Source organism: Pogona vitticeps, chromosome 1 (genome assembly GCF_051106095.1).
Source record: "Pogona vitticeps strain Pit_001003342236 chromosome 1, PviZW2.1, whole genome shotgun sequence".
NCBI classification, from domain to species: Eukaryota; Metazoa; Chordata; class Lepidosauria; order Squamata; family Agamidae; genus Pogona; species Pogona vitticeps.
The window spans coordinates 27,406,678-27,433,476 of record NC_135783.1 but is presented as its reverse complement, the minus strand read 5'-3'; the positions used below and the strand labels follow the sequence as shown (position 1 = coordinate 27,433,476).

The window sequence follows — 26,799 nt, the reverse complement described above, 5'->3', positions numbered from 1 at the left end:
AGTCATAAGATCGAATCCACGCGACGGAGCCTCGTGGCGCAGTGGTTAAAACGCTGTACTGCAGCTAAAACTGTGCTCACGACCTGGGGTTCAAATCCCAGGTAGCCGGCTCAAGGTTGACTCAGCCTTCCATCCTTCCGAGGTCGGTAAAATGAGTACCCAGCTTGCTGGGGGGGCAATGTGTAGCCTGTATAATTAAAAATTGTAAACCGCCCGGAGAGTGCTTGTAGCGCTATGGGGCGGTATATAAGTCCAATAAATAAATAAATAAATAAATAAATAAATAATAATAATTGTCCCAGCTCCCGCCAACCTAGCGGTTCGAAAGCATGTACTGTAAATGCGAGTAGATCAATAGGAACCACTTCGGTGGGAAGGTAACAGGGTTCCGTGTCTAAGTCGCACTGGCCATGTGACCACGGAAGATTGTCTTCGGACAAACGCTGGCTCTATGGCTTGGAAACGGGGATGAGCACCGCCCCCTAGAGTCGAACACGACTGGACAAAAATTGTCAAGGGGAACCTTTACCTTTACCTAGGTTGGGAGGAGCTGGGATAAGCAACGGGAGCTCACTACGTCACGTGGATTCAATCTTACGACTGCTGGTCTTCCAACCCTGCAGCACAGAGGCTTCTGGGGTTTAATCCGCAGCAGCACCACATCCCTAGGCACTCACATACACAACATTTAAAAAAACCTGTATTTTCCAAGATCCCCACAGTTTTCATATTGCAGATATGGTCCTATATATCTGGTTTAAGTGCAATCTAAGCTACATGGGTATTATTTATAGAGTGTTGGATCTAAGTTTAGGCATATGTTACTGTCTAAAGCAGACCTGGGCAAAGTACGGCCCAAGGGCCACATACAGCCCCTGAGCCGCTCCTGTCCGGCCTGCGGACAGTTTTGAACCTCAAACCATTTATGGCTTTTTGTCTAAAGTTGATCAGTTGCTTATCTTTAACATGCCGCAAAAAACCTCTTTAGTATTTGTGAATATTAACAAGTTTAAAATAAAAACAATCATAACATCACTGTTTCATTTTATTTTTAAGTAAAGCTGGTTTGGCCCCCGAACACAGTTCAGATTTTTCATGTGCCCCCCTATAGAAATTAATTGCCCACCCCTGGCCTAAAGGAAGAGGACTTCCCCATATTCCTTCCCTATAAGCAACTCTTCCCTAGCTACCTGCAAATGCTACGCAAGTGTTGTGTACCCTGTTGAATGTGTTGGGCTAAGACTGAGGTGAGCAGAGTCCTTTTGCCAGAAGACAGCAAGTGCTGAATCAATCCATGAAGTTTCGGAGTTTGATTTTTAAAAAATGAACAAACTATGTCTGGCATTAGACTGAAACCAGACTGTACCAAGTGCACTACATGAACTCTGATCACAGTATGCTTCTCAGAAAGATAACCGAGCTGTCAAGCTGAAAAGTGCTTCGGCGTGCCTACAAATCTAGGTTGCCACAAACACACTAAAGAGAGACCACATACAACAAAATGGTTTCTTGGGATTAATCATGAAACAAAAAGTCTTTCACCTTCCAAGTGCTGATGCAAATCTAGATCACTACAAGTGGTGATTCAAGTCATTATCACTTTCACAGCCCCACTGTTGTCGCTCACATTTTTCACTTTACAGGGCTTGGAACAATCTTTATGCATTTCCCACAGATATATGTCTATCTATAAATGCATTTTTGGAGTTTCTAATATTTTAAAAATAAAATAACTGTGGTAATTGGCCAACTACATCTATGCACCTTTCAGTCCATTTTACATCATGGTGAGAATATGGGATTGGACAGTGACCGAAACAGGCACTGAAAATGGCCGCCGTATGGAGGATCTTCGCTGGACTGTGAGTTTTTACCCCATTAGAACGCATTGAGGGGTTTTCAATGCATTTCAATGGGCTTTTAAATTTCGCTTTACGATGTTTTCACTTAACAGCGATTTTCCTGGAATGGATTATCGTTGTTAAGCGAGGCAACACTGTAATAGGTTGTGTTCACCCACCCTATACTTTAATTTCTACTTCCACCAACCAAGTCACTCTCCCACAAGCCAAGCCCACTATCATATACAACCGTGAGGGAAAGAGTTTTCCAACTCTGATAAAAATAAAAAGTTTTTGTTCCCACAAAAGGCTTGTGCCTTGATTGTTTCACCAAACACAATGCACAAGCTATATGTTGTATCGCGGATACCAGTTGATTACATCGACATTGTTTATTGTTAATCACAGAGGTCCAGGTAATGTGTCATTTTCAAAAGAACCAGACAGAATTTTTTATTGTTACAAAAAATGAAAGTTCAGTGTTGTTGATTCTCAACAAAACAACCTTCCTTTCTATTTTCTACCGCCTTCCCAAACTCTCTCTCAACTCCCAAAACTCGAAATTCAAATCCTTCCCCCCCATCTCCTCCTCCTGCAGAGATTCTTATATCTTGTGACTCCGCCTGTCCAGCACTCCCATTGGTCCAAGCAGATATCATACAGTATTACTATTCATGACCTGGACGGATGCTACAGTTATTGTTTGTGGAGGGGGGGTTATTACCCCAGTGTGTATACCTTTATGTTTACTCCAAACCAGCCAGATTCCTTCAGAGGTTTCTACTATCCTCTTCTGTTTTTACAACCCTGAATAAACAGGACAGGAGTCTAATCATTTATAAAGTAACTACAATGTACACAAAATCACTAGTAAACTGATCACTTATTCACAGTGCATTTGATTTAACTCAAATCAATTTAAATCATGATTTAAATACAAAAATAGAATTTTTGAGAATTTAAATCAAAAACATTTTTTAATTTAAATCATGATTTATTTTCTTTTTAAAAAATCATTAGTTTTATCCACCCTGCTCGTAATGATTTTCCATGAGGATACATTTTAGCACTTCTCTCTGCACCCAAAGAAGAATCATAGTACAGTAATGTTCTCCTTTACAACTTCACAGAATACAGTACAGAGCACCATTTATGAAACATCCAGATTCAACGAGGCAGAGTAGGCATCATTTTGGAACCTGGCTGAAGAGATCTGTGGTGCAATCCAGTCCCAATGGTGGCTATCTGACCACAATTTTTTTACTATTAAAGGTGACCCCCCACCCACCCAATATCCAAGGCTCCCAAAGTCTTCTCCAGAGATAAAGGGAGCTCTGGGTTACCTCAGAAACCAAAGATTTTCTATTTGTTTAAATAAAATATTTTTGAAGTCTGATCCATGCTATGACAATGTAAAGTTGTGGAACAGAATTTTGCCCAGTGTGTTTATGTAAATTGTTTTAAAAAGTTTTGTAAATATAGTCCAGCAGTTCTTGGGCCCCCACATGTATAGGGTTCCACAAACTTCTGTATAGAATATAGATCAATCTTTCTGTCTCCACAAAGGAGATAATCAACAGCTTAGTCTAGAAAACACCATAACATTCTTTCCAGTTCTCATATCCATATCTCCAAAGAACAGGATATGGATAGGAGAAACAAGGATTAACCTGTTCAGTGCCTTCACATATACCTATTTCAGTGAACGTCCGTAATCATTTATTTCCTAGCATAACTGCAAAGCAAATCTGAAAGATTTTTTTTAACTCAGTTTTTAAAAATGCACAGTACGGGCCTTCTAAAGACAAGTTGTGTAAAATATGCATATTAGGGATAAAGCAAAGAAGTGTGCACTTTTAGGGGATCATGTGATTAATTAAAGTATTTCCAAGTAGCAATTTATGATTTAAAACCATAATTTCAATCAGTTTGATTTAAATCAAATCATCTGTACCAGAAGGTTAAATGCACGTGTTAGTATGTTACCAGTTATTGGACAGGACACATATATGAATTAAATAGATTTTTTTAAAACAGGGAAGATTAGATTCCCACGCACACTACTCCTCTGAAATGCAAGTTCCATAAAACCGTGAGTAGTAAGCTGTTTACGCAGAAGAGGGCAAAATACGTACCGACGAGTTAATTTTTAATTTGAAAATCCCACATGCTGTTCCCAGTATTTCTTAATCAGATGTTGTGTAGCAACTGGACGAAAATAGGCACTTACTCCCTTCCCTCTTTTCCCAGCTAATCTGCAAGGGGGCATGTCTGATAGTCCCAGCACTGTTTTATTTTTCTGCATCATCAAATGTTGAACTTAAGCAGAAGCACAGCCAGCTTGGACTTTTCTTCTATCCTCCGCAGCCTACGTGCCTCAAAGTATTTCCAATTTTGACTCACTGTGGAAACAGCATTTACAGTAAGTCACTTCCCAGTATATATAATCATGTGTCTCAACTGAGCTCTGCATCTGTTGAATAAAGGTTTACAGTAAGTGACGACCAATATTTATAACACACAGTGTGGATGTTATAGAGACTTATATGAAAGGTCTAAGTTGTTTCCACAAAATTTTAATATGCTATGAAGAAGCCCAACTCTGAATCAATGCCATTCTACATCATAGACAAACTGAGAACACAGTTAAATGTTGAAAAAAATCCAACCCATTTTTGAATCTGGTTTAGTATGTTTGAAATTGATTTTAAAAATTCTGACAACATAATACAGTACACGGGGAAGCATGGGGGTGGGGTCGCCTGGGAATCTCTTTTTTTGTTGGAAAGCAAGGCATTCTACTCAAGAGGGGCATTCATTTTAAATCACTCGTGAAATCAATCAATCAATCAATCAATCAATCAATCAATCAATCTATTTATTTATTTATTTGATTTATACCCAGCCTATCTGGGCGAGTCGTCCACTCTAGGCAGCTATTTTTAATTTTTAATTGTTTCAGCATATTTACACAGCACATTGCTTTCTATAGGGTTTGTCAAGTAATGGCTTTGGGGTTCTACGGAAACAGAAAGACTGAATGGAAGAAAGCACTCTCTCTGCAAGCCTAGAAGCTGCCAATATTATCAATGTCTCTGGTCAATTTTTCTTTGCCACTCACTCCTGTGCCTTCCCTCTCACTAACCCAAATTCAATTGCTCCCTCTCCTTCGCCAACCCCATATGTGTATGCAGGTATGTGTGTGTGTCCATGCATGTGTCGAGCTGTAGAGAAACCTTGCACTCTGATCCGTTTTATTTTTTTCTATCTGTAATATTGATCAAGCACTGCCCCACTTTGAAAGAAATTTTAAAAATGAGAAATAATACCACAGCAGCAGTACCAAGTGGCCGTGAGAGGCGGACAAAGAACAAAGCCTGAAATACAACAATCCTAAGAGCCCATGTAGCCGTACAACACGGTTTAAAAACAGATTAACAGTTTTCCCAAGAGGAAAACCAACCCCCAAAACCACGTGACTACCATGTGCCTTTGAACTGACTTCAAAACTCTTAATTCATCCGATTCATTTTCATAGTGTGCAACTGTGTCCTGGGTCTTTTATGTAATAATGGGTCAGAATCTTGCAAAAAAGAAAAAGAAAGTTCTGAAAATATCTCTTCTACTAGAACGTTTTTCTGAATTTATTCAACTGAAAAGCAAGACAAAGAAACTATTTTTGTCTTCTTTTTAATGATACTGATGAGATGTTTCACAGACACTTTTTCAGTGCATAGCCTCTTTTTTTGGCACACTGTACGACTGGACAAAAATTGTCAAGGGGAACCTTTACCTTTACCTTTAAAAAGGCAGAGAAACATGACAAACTTGTGAATGTAAATATATGTATCATAACACTCTCTCACCAAGGTACCAGGATGTGATATGCTGGAAAAACTAAATGAGAAACGGAAGAGGAAAAGTGTAAAAAGGTCAGAATATTGTAGCATTTATTCTCCCAGCCCAACACATCGCTTTTTTTCAGACACCATTTCAAGGCTTGTGATCCACAAAACTCATGCTAAAATGAATCTGTTCGTTTTTAAAGTGCTACAATATTTTCCCTCAATCTTTTTTCACTCTTTACTTTTAACCCACTTTCAGAGATAGGCTATGGATCGGTTATTGCCACAACGGAACAGGAGCATAATGGACGGAGGGCTCCAAAATGCTCACATAGGACTCCTCATAAGGTCTATACATATTTGGATCCAACAGCGCTAAACACCAGGTGCCCCATTCCACTAGTATTTCTACTGCTAAAGAAAGGCCAGACCATTTCATATACTTGTCATATAAAGCTAAGTTTTGAAAGAGTTGCTTAAGAATCTTCAAGCACCAGTGTGCTAAAGCCTTAGTTTACAACTGCTCTAAGACAGTTAACAGTAAATTAGTAACCATTAAAGCATGTAGACACAGATTTGCATTTCACAGTGCCTAAAATAAATTACATGTGTTCTTTTGTTTGGTTTTTCATTTCTCATGTCTTAAAGGATTAGAACTAGAAAGACCCCCCTCCCCCCCAAAGAAGACAGAAATTTAATTTGACATGCAACAGAAGTTACTATGGTTAAGTAAGGCATGAAGCTTACCACCGACAATAGTTCTTTGCAAATTACAATGTTCCGGCATGCATAATTACAAAGTCAGTGTTATTTCTTCTCCAGATAAAGAAACCACAGTTGTAATTTTCTTACATAATGCTTGATCTAGAATACGAAGACAGTCCTCAAGCTCTTTAAACCCAAATTTCTACCAATCTGGGTCACAACTAGGAATGGACAGAGTTCCAGTTTGGTCCAGTTCTTATTTTTCCAATGCTAAGTCTGCTACGTCCCAGTTCTTCTCTGACTTACAAATGTCTTTTTTAGATATTTGTTAGCCAGTGAAAACTGGGAGAGAATGAGCAGAGCATTGAAAAAAATAATACAAATATCTTTTTTAGATATTTAGTACACATATTTGTATGCATTGAAAAAATCTGTATTCATCTTTTTTAAATACATGCATTTTCCGTACTAAAAAAAAACCCACAATTTTCATGCTTTCTAAACTTTTTTTCTTTGCAAACAGTACTATGAGATTTCAAGAGCCAGTTACATTCCAGTTTGTGCTTTACATTTGGAAACTGTGGATTTGGTAAATTCACATCAAAATGTAAACAAAAGAAATCCGTCACATGTCCTGAACTTCAGTTTGTATCTTTATCTATCCACCACGGCCACAGTGAGGAAGTCTTATTCTGAAGGACACTGCCAGGAGGCAACCTCAGCTTGTGTCCAACACAAGCATTTTCTCCCCCACACGCCTATCTCTTCTGATTTAGAAACGCGTCATAAATCTAGAAGTGGAGCAAAATATATCTCAAGGAAGACATAGCAACTAGTGCCACGGCACTATTTTGGATCACACAGGCAGCACCCACTGTGATTCAGCTATTCACAGGTATGCCATTTCTGACAGTAGAAAGTTATCTCTTTCTGGCTTGTGTCCAACACAACAAACTGAAATGTCTGATGCTAAACAAATACACACACCCTGTCTAAGCTTAAAGATAGTCTTTCCCTGCCTCCGAGTCATAGGAACAATCGCCATGTGCATAATTTTGCAAACAGTGATTTGAATCTGCAATTCTGAAATTAGGAACAACTCTGTGAACATGGAATAGTCTTTACCAACTCCTCGAGAAATGCCTAAACAAGAAAACATTTTGCTTTTACTTTATTAAACAGAAATATCAGAGACTATTCACTGTGCATATCGTTAAAGTTCAGGTAAGCAATACAAAATATATCTAGTGGACAATCTCACTTTCTGATACATTCTCAGCAGCTTTGTTCCCGCTAATTTCCTGGAGAGCTGCTTCAGAGAGCTGCTAGAAAATTAAATGTCTGCTCAGTTGTAAAGATTGGACACAGAAAGCAAAAGGCTTAATTAGCACACTAGCACCACAAGCATTCTTTGAAAAAATAAAGTTCCTAAAACAAAAACAAATGAAAAAAAAACTTAATGAAACCATAAGCAGAAACAGTTACAGGACTTAACGTGTTGTGAACTGCCCAGAGAACGCATGCACTATACAGCAGCATACAAGTGGAAATAATAAATAAATAAACAGCAATACGGCTGCTTGACAAAAATATTCACATGAGAATAATAATAAATGTTTTATTATGGTCATTGACCAGCAAAAGTAAGGTACATTATTTAAATTAGGAGACATAAAATCAATCTAAAAACATTAAAAACACTAAAACACTAAAAACAACTATATACATATATATAAAACTACATTCATACATCTTACTAAATATCATGAGAATTAGCATACACAGAATTTGGCACATGCTAAGTTTATTGTGTATGGCAAAGCGTCATTTTTCCAGTAACAAAGCACGACAACTCAAGTGGTAGGAAAATGTGATATCACACAACAAAGTTGCTGCCCAGCTGGTTTGCTCAGTCCCCTGCAACAGATACCACAGTATTTATATCACAGGAAAAACAACTATCTGCAAAGATACACTTTCTTTGTCCATTTTACTCTAAGAACCAATTCTAAAACTTTGATGTTTCTTTTGTCCGAAATGCACATTCCTTTGTGTTTTCACTAATTTATTCACAACTGATTCTATTATTTACTAGCATCTCTCCAGAAACAGCAGCATGATGGAGGTCTTAGTATAACCAAGCACTAATGATTCTAGAGGGAGAACTTTAATGAAATACTGTTTCACACATTACAGTCGCAAACATACCTTGTGAGGCTCACTTAGGGCTGGGCTGGAGTGTGCTGGAATGGGCTAAATAGGGTTGCTGAGAGGCTCAGTATGCCATCTGTTGCAGTCCCCACATCGAAATGGCCTACGGACCTCAAGGAACCCTATTTCATCTGCAGCAATCAATTGCCAATTCGCCAGCATCTCTTCTTTAAGAAGAAACCAGCTTCAGGATAGTGACAAATTAAACACTTCCTCAGCTCTGTGAAGGGATCAAGAAAGTGAAAGGAACTTTTAAACATGTGTACTAGAGCACTTTAAAAACAGCATTAAGTATGTGTATTATAAGTTAGGTATGCCCATTAGAATACATACCAAATACAAAGCAAAAATACACATACCTAACTTGTAATACACATAGCTAATACTGTTTTTAAAGTGATGTAGTGCATATTTGCTGCTCTGATACACATTTAACATTCTTTCTCAGCCCATCCACAGAGCTGAGGAGTATTTAATTTGTCAATATTATGAAGTGGCTCTCTTCAATATATCAGTAAATTTAAAAAGGAAGGCTCCCTTTGGTTCATTTCCAGCTATCACACGCAATGGAAATGGACCAAAAGAGAGGAATCCTACCTGCCCCAAAAAAGCAGAAGCCCCTGACAGGGGCCAGAAAGGTGAAGACAGGACCACTCTGAGAATAGGTTGGTTCACTACAGCAAGTACGTTGTCTAACTGCGGTCTTTAGGAGCAAACCAGCCTGTCTCTGCAGTGGACCAAGGAGTGGGCTAAATGCCCATGTAGTCACCCTCACAGTGGAAGCACATATAGTGATCATGATTCCTGAGCCATAGTTCCCACATTAAGCCACAGCATTATATTTTAATATTTCTGCTTTGTTAATTACTTCAATAACTACATAAATATGTAATAATAACTATATGTTGTATAATACATCAAACATTAAATTAGATGTGGAAATTAAAAAAAGAGTCCCAAGATAAAAATCAATGTTTTTTCTCAAGACATCACTTGCATTAATAATAATAATTATGTGACACCAAGTCAATTCTGACTTATAGTAGCCCTTTTCCAGGGTTTTCCAGATAGAGAATACTCAAATGTTGTTTACCACCCCTTCTTGTGGGGCCATCCTCGGGCTGTACACATTGCCTGAAGCCACATAGGCTGGCTCTAAGCGCAGGAGTCATAGTGAGGAATCGAATTGCCAACCGATGGCTCTGCAACCTATTTTTAAAACCACAACATAAGGTTATTATCTCTTCAAGAGCCCAGCACATTACTCTGTGAATATACAGACACAAAAATCAAACAAAATAACAGTAATCTTAAAATGAGAAGGGAAACTTCACACTGTACAGTATCTTTAATAGCAACAGCACGTACACAGATAACAGACTTCTCCAATGTTTTAGAAAAAAAATAGTTCAACATTTCTCCTCTTAAAAAAAACATGATCAAGCAAGAAGGATCTCTCTAAGGAAAGAATTCCAAAGTGGTAGCACTGCAATAGAAAAAGGGTATTCTCAGTGTATGAGCATAACAGAAATGCAGACCAATCTCTCTCTGTCCAAAGCATCTAAGCTTTCAAAGAAATGTACATTAAAATAGGAGAAAAGGAGTAGAACAGAAAAAATAGCAAGAAGCGAACATTTCTCGTGTATCATATGGGTTAGCCCCAGACAGGGAAAACCAGACCCATTTTTGGTCTAAAGCTTGAGTATGAAGTTGTTTGATAATGATTTGTGGGAAGGCAAAACGTATCTCTCTGAAGGCCTCTCCCAATGGCATATTAATTGTGCAGCTGTTACTCAAACAATTGTCACCACAGCAAGTGGGAAAAATGCATCCACACCTTCCCATTTAGTACTCAAATCATTACATGTTCCCACTGAGATATTACAATTTCTCCGAAAATGAAATTCCTATCCCAGTGCCAGTTAAAATGCTAATTCCAAAGCTTTCTGCCATTAGGATGATGGCCTAGTCAGTCACCTAAAGCACTTGACAATAAAGTGTCAAAAATGACAGTGTGAGCTGTAACACTTTGTTTTCTGAACTAAAGAAGGCTTAACAGTGATCCTTTTGCAAAATAACACAACAGGTAAGGCTATATTTTTCATAAGATAAGTCCTGTTTATTTGTTACTTTCCCTCCCCTTTAATTTTTAAACATGAAATGTATTTGGAAGAAAGCATTTCAAGGAACTCCCTTCTCGCTTTTTCAGTCCATTTTTTTTACTTTTAAAAATTGCAAAATGAAAATTATTTCAAAACTGCTTCCCCATCCCAAATTTTAGGCTTTTCTTCTTTTTTCCCCAAACAGATGTTTTTCAAAAAGAACTAAAAAGTAACTAGTAAGTTTCTGAATTCTTTTTTTAAAAGTAACCTTCCCAAATTACTGCCTATCTATTGGCAAGTCCCTTGCTAAGGGGTGATAATGATGATGAATACTGTAATTTACCCTTCTCACAACTGCAACACTTCATAGTTGTTCTAACTTTACATGAGGTCCCGCAAGCTTTAAACACAATGCCTACAATCAATCTGTTGTAGCAGTTGAGGTGTTCGGACTAGAACTGGTGAGACAGAGGTTGATATATCCTCAGTCATGGAGCTCACAGAAAGACCTTGAGTCACTCACAATCTCTCAGCCTAATTCAACCCACACAATTGTTCTGAGGAGGGCATGGGGATGGGAGAGACGCCTAGAGACTTTGCCTTGACCTGTGAACTCCTTGGAGGAAAACTGAGATATACAGCAAATAAATACTAAACTATTCCCTTCCTCATCCCAGTAACAAATAATTTGACTCTACAGCTGCTCCAGTTACATAGCACAGATGCAGATACCTCCCCACCCTTACACTTACACTTACACACATACACACACGTAAAATCCGTCTGTACGCAGGTGAAGATCCTTCCCTTTATGCAAGCTTTCCCTGACTGAATGGCTGTTTTTAAATGGATTCTTCTACCTTACTCCATTGAATGTGTTTTGATGTTGCTTATTTTTTTGGTATTGTATTCACTGATCTTTTTAGTACACTGTATATTCATTGTTACATACTGTCTTTTAATTGTTGTAAGCTATCTTGGGTCCTTTTTTAGGAGAAAGGCAGGTTAAAATATTTTAAACAAACAGTTCTCCCATAGCAGAATGAGAACTCCATTTTATATGGGGAACTGAGTATTATACCACTGGCAGCTGATCGGAGCTTAAAGTAGTACTGTATGAAGAACAACATGGTGTGTATTCATAAATGATACGTTTAAGATTGCAACCTGTGCACCCTTACCAAGGAATAAGCAATTTTGAATTCAGTATTAATTACTTTTGAGTAAGCATGCTTTACCTGTTCATGTTTGTAGCATCTCAACCTATACTTGATTCTTCAACAGTAATGTTTAATAAAAGGAATGTACTAGTTCAAAGGAACATAATTAGCAAATTGCGGGGGGGGGGGGGAGAACTCTTTCATTTACGACCAGGCTGTTTACAATATGAACATGCGTCTGCCTCTGTGTTTCTTTAATAATGCAACCGCCCAAACAGTACAAGCCACAACTTGAATTTATGTAACCAGATTTCAAGCCTTGGGCCACAACTGGCTATGTAAAGGTACAGAGAAAAATAATGTATTTATTTTCGTATTTTAATTAGTATGAATACTACTGTTTATGTTTTGTGAGCCACTTTGAAAACTAAATAAGTTGACAGTCTACATGATTAGCTAAATAGATATACATACTTTTTCAAGTTAGATTTTCATTAAGAGGGCTTTGAGACTGTCCGTTGAGTTGGAAGAAAACTGAGTCAATCATTTTTGAAACCCTCTCTGCTCAAAAAACACCCACGGTAGTTAGCTGCTACTTTTATACTTACAGATATGCTTGCATCTGAACAATGCCAAGTCAGCACTTACAAAACCTAGTGCAGAACACAGTCTACCACAAACAGATGTTAATAGCAAACAGTATTATTTGACTTACGAGCTCTTGGAGACAGGGTGTTTGATTTTGTGAAATGTACCTGACACCCATAAAATTCCATTCCCCCCCCCCAATTATCCTGATGCCACCACAATTCTTGTTTGTTTATAATACCAATATGCCACTTTTCTCCTAAAAGAATCCAAGGTGGCTTACAGTATTGAAAGAAACAATATTAAAAGCTAAAACCATAAAATTGTTACAATATTAAAAAAGAACAAATATATTAAAACTTGTAAATAAAAGCAGTATTAAAAAAATCATTACAAACCACAGAAATACAATAGTCCCTTTAAGAAAAACTCTTTTTAACCCCTCATTAAAGAAGGCCTGAAAAGAAAGGTTTGCTGAAGGACAGCAAAAGCAGGGTCAACCTCACCTTCTGTGGAAGGACGTTCCAGAGTCTGGGACTAGCCTGACTTCCCGTGTCCCCATCAAACTCACCTGTGAAGGCAGTGAGACTGAGATACAGTGGTGCCTCACTTAATGATTGCCTTGTTAAACGACAAAACCGCTATATGATGACTGTTTTGCGATCGCTTTTGCTTTGGGAACCAATTTTTGGCTAGACAATGTTTTTAAAAACAGCTGATCGGCAGCTTCAAAATGGCCACCCACTGTATAAAATGGCTCCCGCTGTGTTTATGGACGGATCCCTCGCTTTACAGGCACTGAAAATGGCCACCCCCATGGAGGATCTTCACTGGACGGTGAGTTTTCAGCCCACTGGAACGCATTGAGTGGGTTTTCAATGTGTTTCAATGGGATTTTTATTTCGCTTAACAAGGATTTCGCTCTACTGCGATTTCGCTGGAATGGATTATCCTCGTTAAGCGAGGCACCACTGTACAGGCATCTCCTGATGATCTTAATATCCCGACAGGCTCATAAAGGGAGATAAGAGTCTTTTAGAAACTTGGACCCAAGCCATTTCAGGCTTTACAGGTTAAAATCAGCACTCTGAATTAAGTCTGGAAGTGGACTGGCAGTCAGTGGAGCTGCTGTAACAAGGGAGTTATGTGATCCCTATAACCAACCCCAGTTAACAATCTGGCTGCAACATTTTGGACCCACTGAAGTTCCTGAACACTTTCCGTGGGCAGGTTCACATAGAGCATGTTACAATAATCCAACTAAGGATACAATTAAGGCATGTGTTGCTATGGCCCAATCAGACATTGCCAGGAATAAGCGTAGCTCACAAACTAGTTTTAACTGTGCAGACACTGCTGGCCACTGCTAAAACCTGGCCATTCAGTCTCAGGGACAAATCCAGGAGCACACCTAAGCTGCACACCTGCATTTTCAGGGGAAGTGTAACACTATCCAACACAGACTGAATCCCTATTCCCTGATCTGCCTTTCACATGGCCAGAAGCAACGCTGTCTTGTCCAAATTAAGTCTCTGTTTATTCACCCTTACACAGTGGTCTAGAATTGAAACAGTTTCCTCAGATTTATGTGGGAAGGAGAGATAGAGTTAGATGTCATCCTCATAGTGGTGAGAGCAAGCCCCAAGACTCTGTACAACCTCTCCCAGTGGTTTCATGGCATGGGGGACAAAACAGAACCCAGAGAGACACCATGTAGGCCAAAAGCCAAAGTTTCAGGCAGGAGTCCTCCAACACCACCTTCTGAGTTCTCACTTCCAGGAAGGACTGGAGCCACTGTAAAAAGGTGCCTCCAAGTGGCATTGAAAGGAAGCGAGGCCCAAATGATGCTATGATCTATGGCAGTGGTCCCCAACCTTTTTCCCCACTGCGGCCCGTTGGGGGGGAGGTGGCACGCTTGCAGAGGACTTGTGTGCATGCATGTCGTGGCACTCACGGGGGCCGCTCGCATGCATGCGCACTACTCACTTGCAGCGGATGGAGCGCGCTTGTGTGCAGCGGCGCTCGTGGGGGCGCTGGCGTGCTGTGCGCTCGAAGGGGCCAGAGGGTGCTTGCATGCACAGGGGCAGGAGATCTGTGTCTGTGGCCCAGTCCTGCCCAGGCCACAGACCACCGCCAGGTCGCAAACTGAGGTTTTGGGACCCCTGGTCTATGGTATCAACTGAGAGATCCAGAAGAACAAAAAGGGGTATAGCTCTCCCTTTCCAGTTCCTGGCACAGATCATCCACAGATCATCAACCAAAGCAGTCTCCATTCCATAACCAGGCCTGAAGCCAGACTGAAATAAATCTAGAAAATCCCTGAAGCTGAGAAGCCATAACCTACTCCAGCACCTTGCCCAAGAATAGAACATCAGAGACTGGCCATTAATTATGCAATCCCGTGGGATCCTCCCTAAGGTCCTTTACCTCCTCTGACTTGAGCTAATATTCCTTCAACCTTATATTTCTATTCTTAGGGTTGCTTCTCCTTCCCCCTCACACCTCTCCTCTCATCCTTCCATATTCTCGTCTCTCTGTCTTGCCTTTGTTATCTAGAGACAAAAGGGCCACCATTGCTCCTGACACTTCCAACTTAGTCGGTCGGAACTAGGACGACTCTCTCCTCTCCTACCCCAAGTATATTTCTGTATTAAATACAGTACAAGCTTTCTTATTTTCTTAGAAATAAGTGCAGATGTGATTCCTTTACAATGGGTGGAAATGTGCTGAGTAAATACTCTTCTCAAAGGGCTGAATCCATAAACTAATGTTGCTTCAGTGCCACTGTGTGTGTCCTCTTAACAAAATGCTGTTATCATCTTCCTTTCTAATGAGAAGCTTGGTTGGGACAGAACCAACCAAATGTAAAAAGAGAGATGTGCGATTCCATTCACTAGCACACCTTCTAATGAGGTCACTGGAGCCACAAGATGGAATAGGAAGGGCAAGAATATTGTTATCATATAACCCAATATGGTTCTTGCACTATTCACAGCTAAACACACAAACAGAGATCTATTTGTCAAATAAGGCAGATCTCTTGGTAAGTATGATTAGTATAGAGCCAAATGTGTTCTACAGAATCCTCTTCAGACATTCATGTGTCCAACCGGCCTCCAGAGGTTGGTGACATTGGGGCGCAGAACTTATGTGCATGCCCATGTTCATTTATATACCACCTCATTACTGCAAGCAGTACATTAACACAAAGTTAAAACTCACAAAAGCATAATACACAATAATATAAAACATGATACCAAAAAAATATGACAGCAATGCAAGAGGCAATAATTAAACCACAGATATGAACGACCCTGTAAAAAAATCTGAAATTGATTAAAACCAATTTAAAAGGCAGCTTTAAATAATTTGGTCTTTACCATCCTTAGAAACTCAAGGTGGGAAAAGGCCTGTCAGCATTTTATTCCAGATACTAGAGGTCACATTTGAAAAGGCACAATTCCTCATATTCATCTTTTTGGCCTCTCTCAGCTTTTAACAACGTGGATAGGGAGGACTGGGTAGGATGGATAGGTGATTTCTGGGAGAGACATTTGACATGTATGGGGGTCCTAAAACATTCAAGGCTTTATAACCAGCGTTCTTGAATTAAGCAAGGAAACTGACAGGAAGCCAATGAAGGTACACCAAGACTAGGTGTCATCAGAATACTGGTGACAGCAAACTCCAAATCTCAGTATGACTTCTCCCAGTGGCTTCATATAAATGTTAAAGAGCACTGATGAGGCAGTACAGGCAACGATCGTGGCATTGGAGAGTGGGATCTTGTTTGTGTGAAGCACACACTGCTTAAACGGCTCTGGAGGGGCCATAAAAGAAGCAGGAAAAAGGGAAAGGGAAGGGGAGAAGGGAAAGGAAGTTGGAAAGAGGCAAAAACTCGAGATAGTATAAAAGGAAGATAAACTCACAAGGGAACGTCAAAAGAAAGAATTGGCCATAAGGCACAATAGAAGATGATTTTCAAAATCGAAAGTACAGCAATAGCTTGTCGAAAGGTCTGGCCTGAGCGGTGGCTAAAAGGAGCTAAGGAGGTCTTTGACGGACGGAGCATGCGCTCCATGAGGGAACGTCCCACTAATTACATATCTTTAAACTCTAGAAGTTTCTGAGAGGTCCTGCACAGCCACAGTATAACCCAATTGTGTGCATTCACAGAGACTATGAAGAAGAACATAGTGATCTAGTTCAAAACAATGGAAACACTCCCATTGAAAGATAAATACAGACCATGGGACCGCTGGAAAAAATGTATCGGTACAACATGGGGATGAAAAGAATCAACATAACTCGGGTTCTTTTCTCACATGTGACTGAGCCCTTTGTTTCATCCTACAACAAAAGCCCACCTCTCATTGTACATATCTTTCAACCAATTAAAAAAATCTAAATTAAAAAGAACAATTTATCAGATCAGAAAATGCCAATGCTGCAAAGCTAGTAAGAACCATCAGCAGCAAGCTATTTGTGGTACAGTTAAAATAGCCAAATTAATTTATCAAATTCTCCCCAAAATTTTGCTAAAATTCATAAAGAGCAAACTTTAACAACCTATTTTTAGGAGATAGTTTCCAAATTCAAGTTCCATTTATGTCCACCAGCAATATCTGTAATGTGTAAGTAGAACTTATAAAACCATCCTGAGATTATTTCACGATTGCCTTTGCACAATAACCCTGAGATCCATCCACTGGAACACAATACAAGTGACACACAGTTAGAATTAAAGACTTCTAAGCTTAATGTTTTCTTTTAAGTGCCAGAACAAAAGAGATCTCACAACTTCCTCCACATTAATAGCTCAATCCTGAGCTACTCCATACTTTCTACATTCAGTAATATGAGTTAGACACAGGTTGGTAGTATTAAACAACTAGAAGTCAGTAACTTGCCAGTCTACTTGTAACTTCAAGTTACTCAGAGCTCTACCAATAGTGTCTTCCATATCAGCAAGGCGCATTCTGAGTAGACAATAACTTCTATATACAATTGAGACTCAACCTCGTTAAAGCAATTGACTAGGAACTGCTATTAAATAAACGAAGAGTTTTCATTTTCATAATTGCTTGCACTTGCACCTCAGGACGTGTGCAAAGCACCTTTCTCTCTGAGAAAACAACACAAAACTTTACTTAAAGACATCCAAACAAAATTGATTCTATGCAATCAATTCTATGTTTTTCTTTCTGGGAACAGATTTTTGAAACATGCTGATTCAAATTTAACTTGTGGTCTGTTAAGACTCCAAGGTCCTTTTCGTATTTACTGCTGTCGATCAAAGTTTCACTACATTCAGTCCCAGCTAGTAATTCAATGAAAGACCACCTAACAGTTGGCATTTGCTGTATAGGGCTAGACTTAAAAAATAACAATTTGATTCACTACAAGACAGCTTCCTATGTTTGTAGCTCTGTGGCTCTATATTTAAGCATTCCTCTGTACTTTGCTGCAGCTTTCACAAAATGTGGTCTCATCTGGACACAGTACCTCAGGTAAGGTCTAGCCTTGCAGTTGGAAAAAAAAGTACAGTATGTACTGTGATCCCACCCATCCATCTTAATTCCTTGACATGAATTTGAATTGCAAAACTGAAATGCACACAATGGCTGAAATCTAGTAGTAAGTTGCTACTAGAGTAAGCTCACTGAATCAGTGAAATCTGATGAGTCAACTCCTCTGTAAGTTCTACTGATTCAACTGACCTACTCTAGTTGCAACTTTATACTGATTTCAGCCATTCTCTCAAAATAGCAAGTCCTTTATTCCTTGTTATTTTAATCCAAAATATATTTTATGAGTGATGTCAAGTTCCATTATTATTATCGTTAATATAATTATCATTATTATACTATTTCTGTTACTATTTGCAACCAATATATTTGTAATTTCTCTTACTAATAACAGAGAAGTTGTTAAGATTTAAAACCTGAACAACACTGTTGTTTTCATCCAAATAATAATTGTACATAGTAAAATAAATAACAAGTCCAATTTTTGTTCGGAAGTCTTTCTTCAGACTAGAAAATCCAGACCTGTATATAACAGTTCTTACTGCACCTAAGACAAGACTTCAGATTGGCAGGGATCAATATAGTTGTGTTTCTCATACAGAATGGGACAGGATGAGAGGCCATTGCTCATCTATGCTACTCAGTTTCTGGTACTCAAGGTAATTTCTGGATTTGAAATTCTTTCATTTTTAACCAGTGTTGCATAAGGCTCTGACTGATGTGTCTTGGTGATCTAGGTTTTTTAAAGGTAGATTCCATAGGTAATATCCAGAAGCAGCTATCATGTTCTCAAGACTCACAAAGAGAGTATGGCTTAATAAGAAGCTGACGGCATACACCAAGATCCAGGTCTATAGAGCCTGTGTCCTGAGTACAGTCCTGTACTGCAGTGAGTCCTGGACCCTTCATGCACGGCAGGAGAGAAAGCTGAACACGTTCCATATGTGTTGCCTCCGACGGATTTTTGGCATCACCTGGCAGGACAAAGTTCCAAATAGAGTAGTCCTAGATCGAGCTGGAATTTTTAGCATGTATTCATTACTGAAACAGCAACATCTACGTTGGCTCGGGCATGTTGTAAGAATGGCTGATGGTCGGATTCCAAATGATATTCTGTATGGAGAATTAGTGCAGGGAAATCGTCCCAGAGGGAGACCACAGCTGCGATACAAGGATATCTGCAAGTGGGATCTGAAGGCCTTGGAAATGGATCTCAACAGATGGGAAACCCTGACATCTGAGCGTTCAGCCTGGAGGCAGGCGGTGCATCACGGCCTCTCCCAATTTGAAGAGACCCCTGCCAAGCAGGCCAAGGCAAAGTGGCAGTCACGAAAGCAGCAAAGTCAGGGAGCTAGACAGGGTACAGATTGTATTTGTCCTCAGTGTGGAAGGGATTGTCACTCAAATTGGCCTTCTCAGCCACACTAGACGCTGTTCCAAGTCCTCCATGCAGAGCACGATGCCATAGTCTCTCGAGACTGAAGGATGCCTATGATCCAGTAGTAAGTCACAACTAGGTAGGCCCTCTGAATACATGGAACTTATATAAATGTTGACTACCAAATCCCCACTGATCACTTATCACTGGATTTCAGCCAATACGTCTAAAATCTTTTCACATGTCCTTTAAAGTGGCCACTCTCAAAGAAGACCACACCGCCCTTGAAGGGGAGCCTTGGAACGTTTAAAGGGAGCCACAGACTGGAAACAATTTTTCACATACCACCTTATAAGGTTCCTTAACGTACAATATATACAATCCTGATTCAGCTTATATTTCTTTCATATTGTGTTTATGGCCATGGCCAAAAAAAGGTTGAGAATGGCCGCTTTAGAGTAATATATGATCTAGCTAGATTCTTATTTATGTGGGTTGTAAGTATTATTATAACCATTGTTGCACAAGAAGCTAAGAGACAGCATCTACCAAGGGCTCTAGAGGAAGTTCAAGGGTGAAGTAACAGGACAAAAGGAGAGAGCAATAAAACGTACCTTTTTTGGACTACAATCTTCTAAATACTTTAACTAGGGCAGCCAGTAGCAAAAAAGATTTGGAGAAAAGCAATCCAAACGAATAACTTTTCCAAATTCTTCTACGAACAGCCTGCTCACCGTTCATTCTTAGGACGACATCAGATCTTGCCTTCCTGATTTATTACACGAACACGTTACTTCCATCCTATGTGGTGCTGCTGCCATATGAGGTCTCTGTCCCTGTATTGCGGGATGATGGAGGGGGGCAGGTCATTTGAGCACGTAGGTTGGCAGGAAATCACCAAATTTCTCACAATATGCTGTTGGCACATGACGGTTAACACAAGGAACAACTGAAATAGTTTCCCAGGCTGGGATTACAAAACTCACATCAATTCTGAATCTGCTAATTAAATAGATGAGCACCTTTAGGCCACTTATTTTGTACCTTTAAACATCTATAGTATACAGTCAACCCTCAACTTGCAAACTTAATCCGTTCCGGAAGGAAGTTTGTAAGTCGAAAAGTTTGTAAGTCGAATCAGCATTTCCCATAGGAATGCACTGAAAACCAATTAATCCATTCTAGCTGTTTTTTGTTCTTAGGTCGAGGGGCAGTTTGTAACTCAAATCATTAGTTCCCATAGGAACTAATGCAAAGCCGGTTAATGCGTTCCTACCACTGGGGCAGATTTTTTTTCTTTCTTTTTCCTTTTAACTTAAGATGGCTTAGGTTAAAAAAAAGGAAAGAAAAGAGGGAGGGAAGGAGGGAACAGACACCTTTTCAACAGAACACCTTAAAAAGCACCTTTTCAGCCAAGACAAGCACCTTTGGGGAAAACCAAGCACCTTTCAGACAACAGATCATGTTGAAAAGCACCTTTTCAATCAAGACAAGCCAAGACGCATTTTCCCCCCATTCGTAACTCGAATCTGAGTTTGTAAGTCAAGTCAATATTTTCCTATGAGAGCAGTTTATAAGTCGAAATGTTTGTAACTAGGGCTGTTCGTAAGTCGAGGGTTGATTGTGTAGCAGCTTTGAAAGAATGACAAAGGAAAGTTCACACTGAAGGTCCTTCTAAGCTAGGGCATATGAAAATACTTTTAAGACAATCACTGAAACGTGATCCAGTGGTGTGACCTCCAACGGTGATTTTCAGATATTGCTTCCCCGCTGCCCATCCCAAAGGCTCCCAAAGACTTCACCGAGGAGCCCTAGGGAGCCTTGGAACCCAAATGGAGTCAAGGGATCGGAAGTTTTACATTAAATTAAAATACAGTATAGATGAATGGCACCAGGTGATGACACTGGCACAATCTGCATAGCACAACTGCATCAACTGGAGTTCAACTGGTAAGTCCCAGAATCTCTCAGCCCACATGACAAGTAGATAAGGAATGACAGTTCAAAAAAACTATTTCTGGGAGTTGTAGTCTAAGACATTTTTCCAAGCTTTGATACACCAGCATCACTGTGGCCCAACAGTGGCCTCCAGAAAGCTTACAAACAGGAGATGACTGCTTTGTTCTGCTGCTGCTGCTCCCAGGGAAAATGGCACAGTAGTGCCTCGCTTGACGAGGATAATCCGTTCCAGCAAAATTGCTGTAGAATGAAATTGTCGTCAAGCGAAAGTAAAAAACCCATTGAAATGCACTGAAAACCGGTTCAATGCGTTCCAATGGGCAAAATACTTCAGCGTCCAGTGAAGATCCTCCATAGGGCGGCCATTTTCCACTGCCTGTATAGCGAGAAATCCGTCCTAAAACACAGCGTGAAGCCATTTTGAAAACCCGACAATCAGCTGTTTTGATCGTCATTAAGCGAAAAATCGGTTCCCGAAGCAGGGAACCGATCGCCGTTAAACCAAAAAAAACCCTCATACTCATCGTTAAGCGATTTCCTCGTCTAACGAAGTAATCGTCAAGTGGGGCACCACTGTACTGTGAAGCACACCACCATGAATCCTAGATTTCTTACAGGGAGCATTTTAATGAATTAACAATTTTTACTACTCTTTTATCAGCTAGCAAGTCAGGTAGTGTTATTACAACAGAGATGACCCAGGGAAGCATCTCCACCAATGGTAGACTGAAACACAAGATGCTGCCGAGATACAACAGAAGATACAAGTCTCCAGTTTTTCCTCCAAAAGTCCTCAAAAGTTTATACTTGCCTCCTGCAGAACTTGCTACTTGAGTAAGGATGCCAGGCCAGACAGGTACACAAACACCTCAACTCTGCACTAACATCTGCAGCCATTCAGAATTACTCCACCAACAGTCAATACTCTTTATAGTAAACATTACAAACCACACCTTTAAAAAGTAGCAGCTTGGCTACAAGTCTGGAAACCTGGACCACAGTGCCCTTAAACTAATTTCCGAAACTTGGATCAAATAGACAAGGGCTGTCCCGATATAACCACTGACAGACTTTGTTAGAAAGCTGAAAGTACAAAAATTTTAACCACAGCCCTGGGGTGATCAGAGAAAGCTCACTCAATCAATTATGTCTAACTGTGAGACAGAAGGCCAGAGGGATGCCCCACTTGCTGGAGAGCCATCCCTCCCCCACAGCAAGAATAAGTAGGAGAGTCCCCAGCCAGCACCTGAACCTACAACAGAAGCTCAGCAAGGGACAGAAATAGGGGAGTTGACTGAGAACTTGCAGGGTGTGACAATGAAAGAGGTCCAGGAGGAAAAGGCAGCAAAAGGGAGGGAAAAGAGGGTGGAGCTTGAGGCAGGAACAGGAGAGGTGAAAAAGGAAAGAGAGCCAGTTGCCAGCAGGCTGGGAATGGGTGTGGATGGAGGAACCCTGGACAGGATGATGGGAGAGGCTGAGAGTGCCTAAAGAGGAGGCGGATTAAGAAGAAGGGAGATTCCCCCCGGACCCTCTTATTGGGGAAAAGCCAAGGTGAGAGAGTAGAGGAGGAGGTTGAGAGAAGAGAAAGAAAGAGTAGAGAGAGAAAGGAGAGAGAGGCTACAATGGAGAATAAGAGAGATGAGGAAGAAGTACTACAGGAAGGACCCTGGGAGGATCAAGACACCACCCCCCCAGAGGCGAGCCCTGTGGAATGGCGATCGGGATGACGAGACCGTGCCCTTGCTGGAAGATTCGATGGGGCAGACAGTGAGAGACTGGATCCCTGCTGATTTACCAGGACAATGGAACAATAGTTATGGCAACCCGTTCCTGTTAGAAGATTGGAGACGTCTTCCGGACCCGTTGGCGGAAGGAGAAGAGACTCATAATCATGTCACAGACATTTGTTCATTGTTAAATGCACCAATAAATCTTTCGCCTGTTTTGAAGCAACAAAACTCTACTGATTTCTTTGGACCGAAAGAGGAGCCTAAAGTCAAACCCTCACATATTGGCGCCCAGCGCAGGGGGCCTTTGACATTGGGAGGCCCTACAGAAGACTAGCTCTGCAAAGTAACAGAAGGACAAGAAATTCTGATAAAACAAGTAGAAGATCAACAGCAATTACTGATTAACCAATTAACACAAACATGCCTGGCTACACCGTTACTGTCAGGGACGACGCAACAGAAAATGCTGATAGTAAGGCAACCGCCCATAAAAATACAAAAGATGGGACCACACGATGACCCAGCGCGTTCCTCAACACGTTTGAAAGATTAGCAGCAACAGCACAATGGCCAAAAGAGCACTGGGCATTGATCCTCACACCATATTTGACGGGACTACACAAGAAATAATGGACACACTAAACCCAACAGAAAGTCAAAACAGCGATTTTAAACACATTGAACTTGAATGAAGAAGCATACCGGAGGTGGTTTAGGGATCTACGACAATGACCAGGTATCCATCCCAGAACCCTAGCACAGAAAATGAGGGTCAACGCCACGAGGTGGGTGCAACCCACAGGAAAGATAGCTGATCAAGTATTAGAGATTGTGATTATGGAACAACTTATATTTATGTTAGGATCAGGTCCCAGAAACTGGGTGATGAAAAACCCACCAACCTAGAAGTTGCTATAACCCTGTTGGAAGACTATTTAGGAGAGGAAGAACCGTGGTTTAACAGAGGAATGACACTATGGGAACGCCTCTCCCCAAGGTTGCTAAGCTGTTATCTGTTGTAGTGAAGAGCACATTCTGCTAGTGGATGCAGCTGCTTCTGACGAGGGTGGTGGTGGCTGCCCATTCTTCCTCTTTCCCATAGAGTCATGGAGCATAACTTCAAAGCCTTTCTTCAGCCAATCCTAATTGGCATTATGCAACCAGTGCCCTATCTGTATACCATCAACAATCTGTAAGCTTGTTAAGGTTAATAAAAAGGATCCCTCCTTGGGGCGTCGCCCAGGACAGGCAGGAAGACTCTGCTGGCGGACATCTCTGTGTGTCGATGCTCTTCATTAACTTCTCTCTCTAAAGTTGATTGCTTTCTTAATTATTTGTGATCACCCACTTTCTTCTTCCATGATCACTACATGACGCAGTTAGAAAAACCCAAAGGCAAAGACAAGATGGCCAACACACCAGGGAGCAAGAATGAGAGAGGACCGAACCCCCAAGGGTACTGGAAAACCTGACCGGACCAGACAGAATTCATCAACCTGACGGGTAGCAGTCCCACAATCATGGAGGAACCAAGTCAGGTACAACAACCCGCCACCTGGGCTACACTGAAAGAACATATGGTCTCATGTTATGGTTGCGGGCAGTTTGGGCACATTAAGAAATACTGTCCAACGGAAGAATGTGTGTAGGCAAACATATATGCCCTCACGGCTAAGGTTGGTACAGACGATCATCCGGGCTGGGTAGTAAAAGCAAACGTGGAGTATGGAAAGGGGCGCTCATTGATACCGGGTGTAGCAAGACCTTTATAAGAGACCTGCAGGGGGAGAATCTAACTGAACATATGTTTATCAAATGTGTCCATGGGGATGTCAAACCTTATGGAGTGATAGTAGGCCAAATTGAGATAGGTGACCAGATGAGAGAGATGGAAGTCAGGGTGATACCCAGGTTGGGGAGATAAATGCTATTAAGAAGAGACTGGCCAGGAGTAGAAGAACTAACCCAAACAATAGTTGAGGAGTACAATGGGGAAGCGGAAAATTGTATGTTAGAAGAAGAAATGTCCAGGGATAAACTGAGAAACTGGCAGCAAGATGATATCAGACTGAAAATGATCCAGCTAAAGGCGGTTCCGGAGGGAACTACACAAGAGGGAGAAGTAAAAATTGAAATGAGGGATGGAGTGCTGTACTGTGTAAGCAAAACAGACCTTGGGGAAGAAACCCAGCTAGTAATACCTGAGAGACTTAAAGGACTGATGTTAGACTGGCCCATTATGTGCCACTAGCAGGACACTTGGCAGTATAAAAAACATTGGTGAGAGTGCGGCAGAGGTTCTTTTGGCCACTCATGGCCAAGGAAATACAGTAGAGGACTATTGCCAGTCTTGTCCTGAGTGCCAAATCACGCAACCGAAGCCTCAACCTGGGGGGGGGGGAGTTAATACCGATGGGTGTGGATGGAGGACCTCTGGCCAGGATGCTGGGAGAGGCTGACAGTGCCTAAAGAGGAGGCGGATTACTGAAGAAGGTAGATTCGCCCCAAACCCTCTTATTGGGGAGAAGCCGAGGCAAGAGAGTGGAGGAGGAGGAGGTTGAGAGAAGAGGAGAGAGAGAAAGGAGAGAGACAGGAGAATAAGAGAAATAAGGAAGAAGAACTACAGAGAGGACTGGGAGGATGGAGACCTCAAGAGACAAACCCTGTGGAACGGCAATCGGGATGACGAGATCGTGCCCTTGCTGGAAGGTTCGACAGGGCAGACCGCGAGAGACTGGGTCCCTGCTGATTTACCGGGACCATGGAACAATAGTTATGGCAACCCATTCCTGTTTGAAGATTGGAGACCCCTTCCAGGGGCTTGTTTATTGTTAAATGCACCAATAAATCTTTCACCTGTTTTGATGCAACAAAATCTACTGATTTCTTTGGACCGCAAGAGGAGCCTAAAGTCGAACCCTCACACTAAGCCAATTAAAACAAACATTTATAGTGAGTACATTTGAAAACAAAATATCTGAAAGAAAAAGTCTCACTTTTAATTGGCTGGACTCTGGCCGAACACCTCCAGTGTGCAAGGAAACAACAAACAGCTCTTCCAGCATGGAAGCCCAGTGTTGTATTTTAGTGTCTGTACTAAAAAATAATTAACTGGTTTTATTTTATTTTATGCCGAACAAATTAATCAGGGACCATTTTTCCCCAGCAACCGTAAAGTCTATGATCAAATAGCTAGGCAAAGTTTCAGCATCCGTAAATACCTGCTGCCCTGAATCCTGCAGGAGCCAAATTTACACACGTACAACAGATTCACTCCCTAAAACACGTAAAACGATCCGGAGTCAGGCTCTTACTTAATCGAGGCATCCAATGCGAATATTAACATGGCACATCTCCCACGTCAGCTTTTATTTAAAATGAAAGGGGGAGGGGGGAGCTCGATCGTATTATTTCCTCGATTTTTAGGGACAGAGTCTGACTCATCTCCCTGTGTGTGTGTGTGTGTGTGTGTGTGTGTGTGTGTGTGTGTGTGTGTGTGTGTGTGTGTGTGTGTGTGTGTGTGTGTGTGTGTGTGTGTGTGTGTGTGTGTGCGGGTGTGTGCGGGTGTGCTGCGCTGCATCCATCTTACTTTAAGTGTCTCTTCGCTTTTGCCTTCGAATAAGCAGCACCCGCAGACGCCATGAGGAAACAGCATGGGCGGACGGGCTTAGGGAGTGGCCAAGATGCAAATCTCTCGCTTTCCAATTTCCCACCGACTCCAGGCAGGGATGGCAGCGTGTCCTCGAGTGTCA

General features: G+C 41.0%; 1 protein-coding gene across 6 annotated transcripts in view; it reads right to left on the bottom strand.

Annotated features, from left to right (window-relative positions):
- The window catches only part of TRERF1 (transcriptional regulating factor 1), a 106,578-nt gene that overhangs the window by 78,269 nt on the left and 1,510 nt on the right, over positions 1-26,799 (bottom strand). The gene's annotated exons all lie outside the window — the stretch shown is intronic.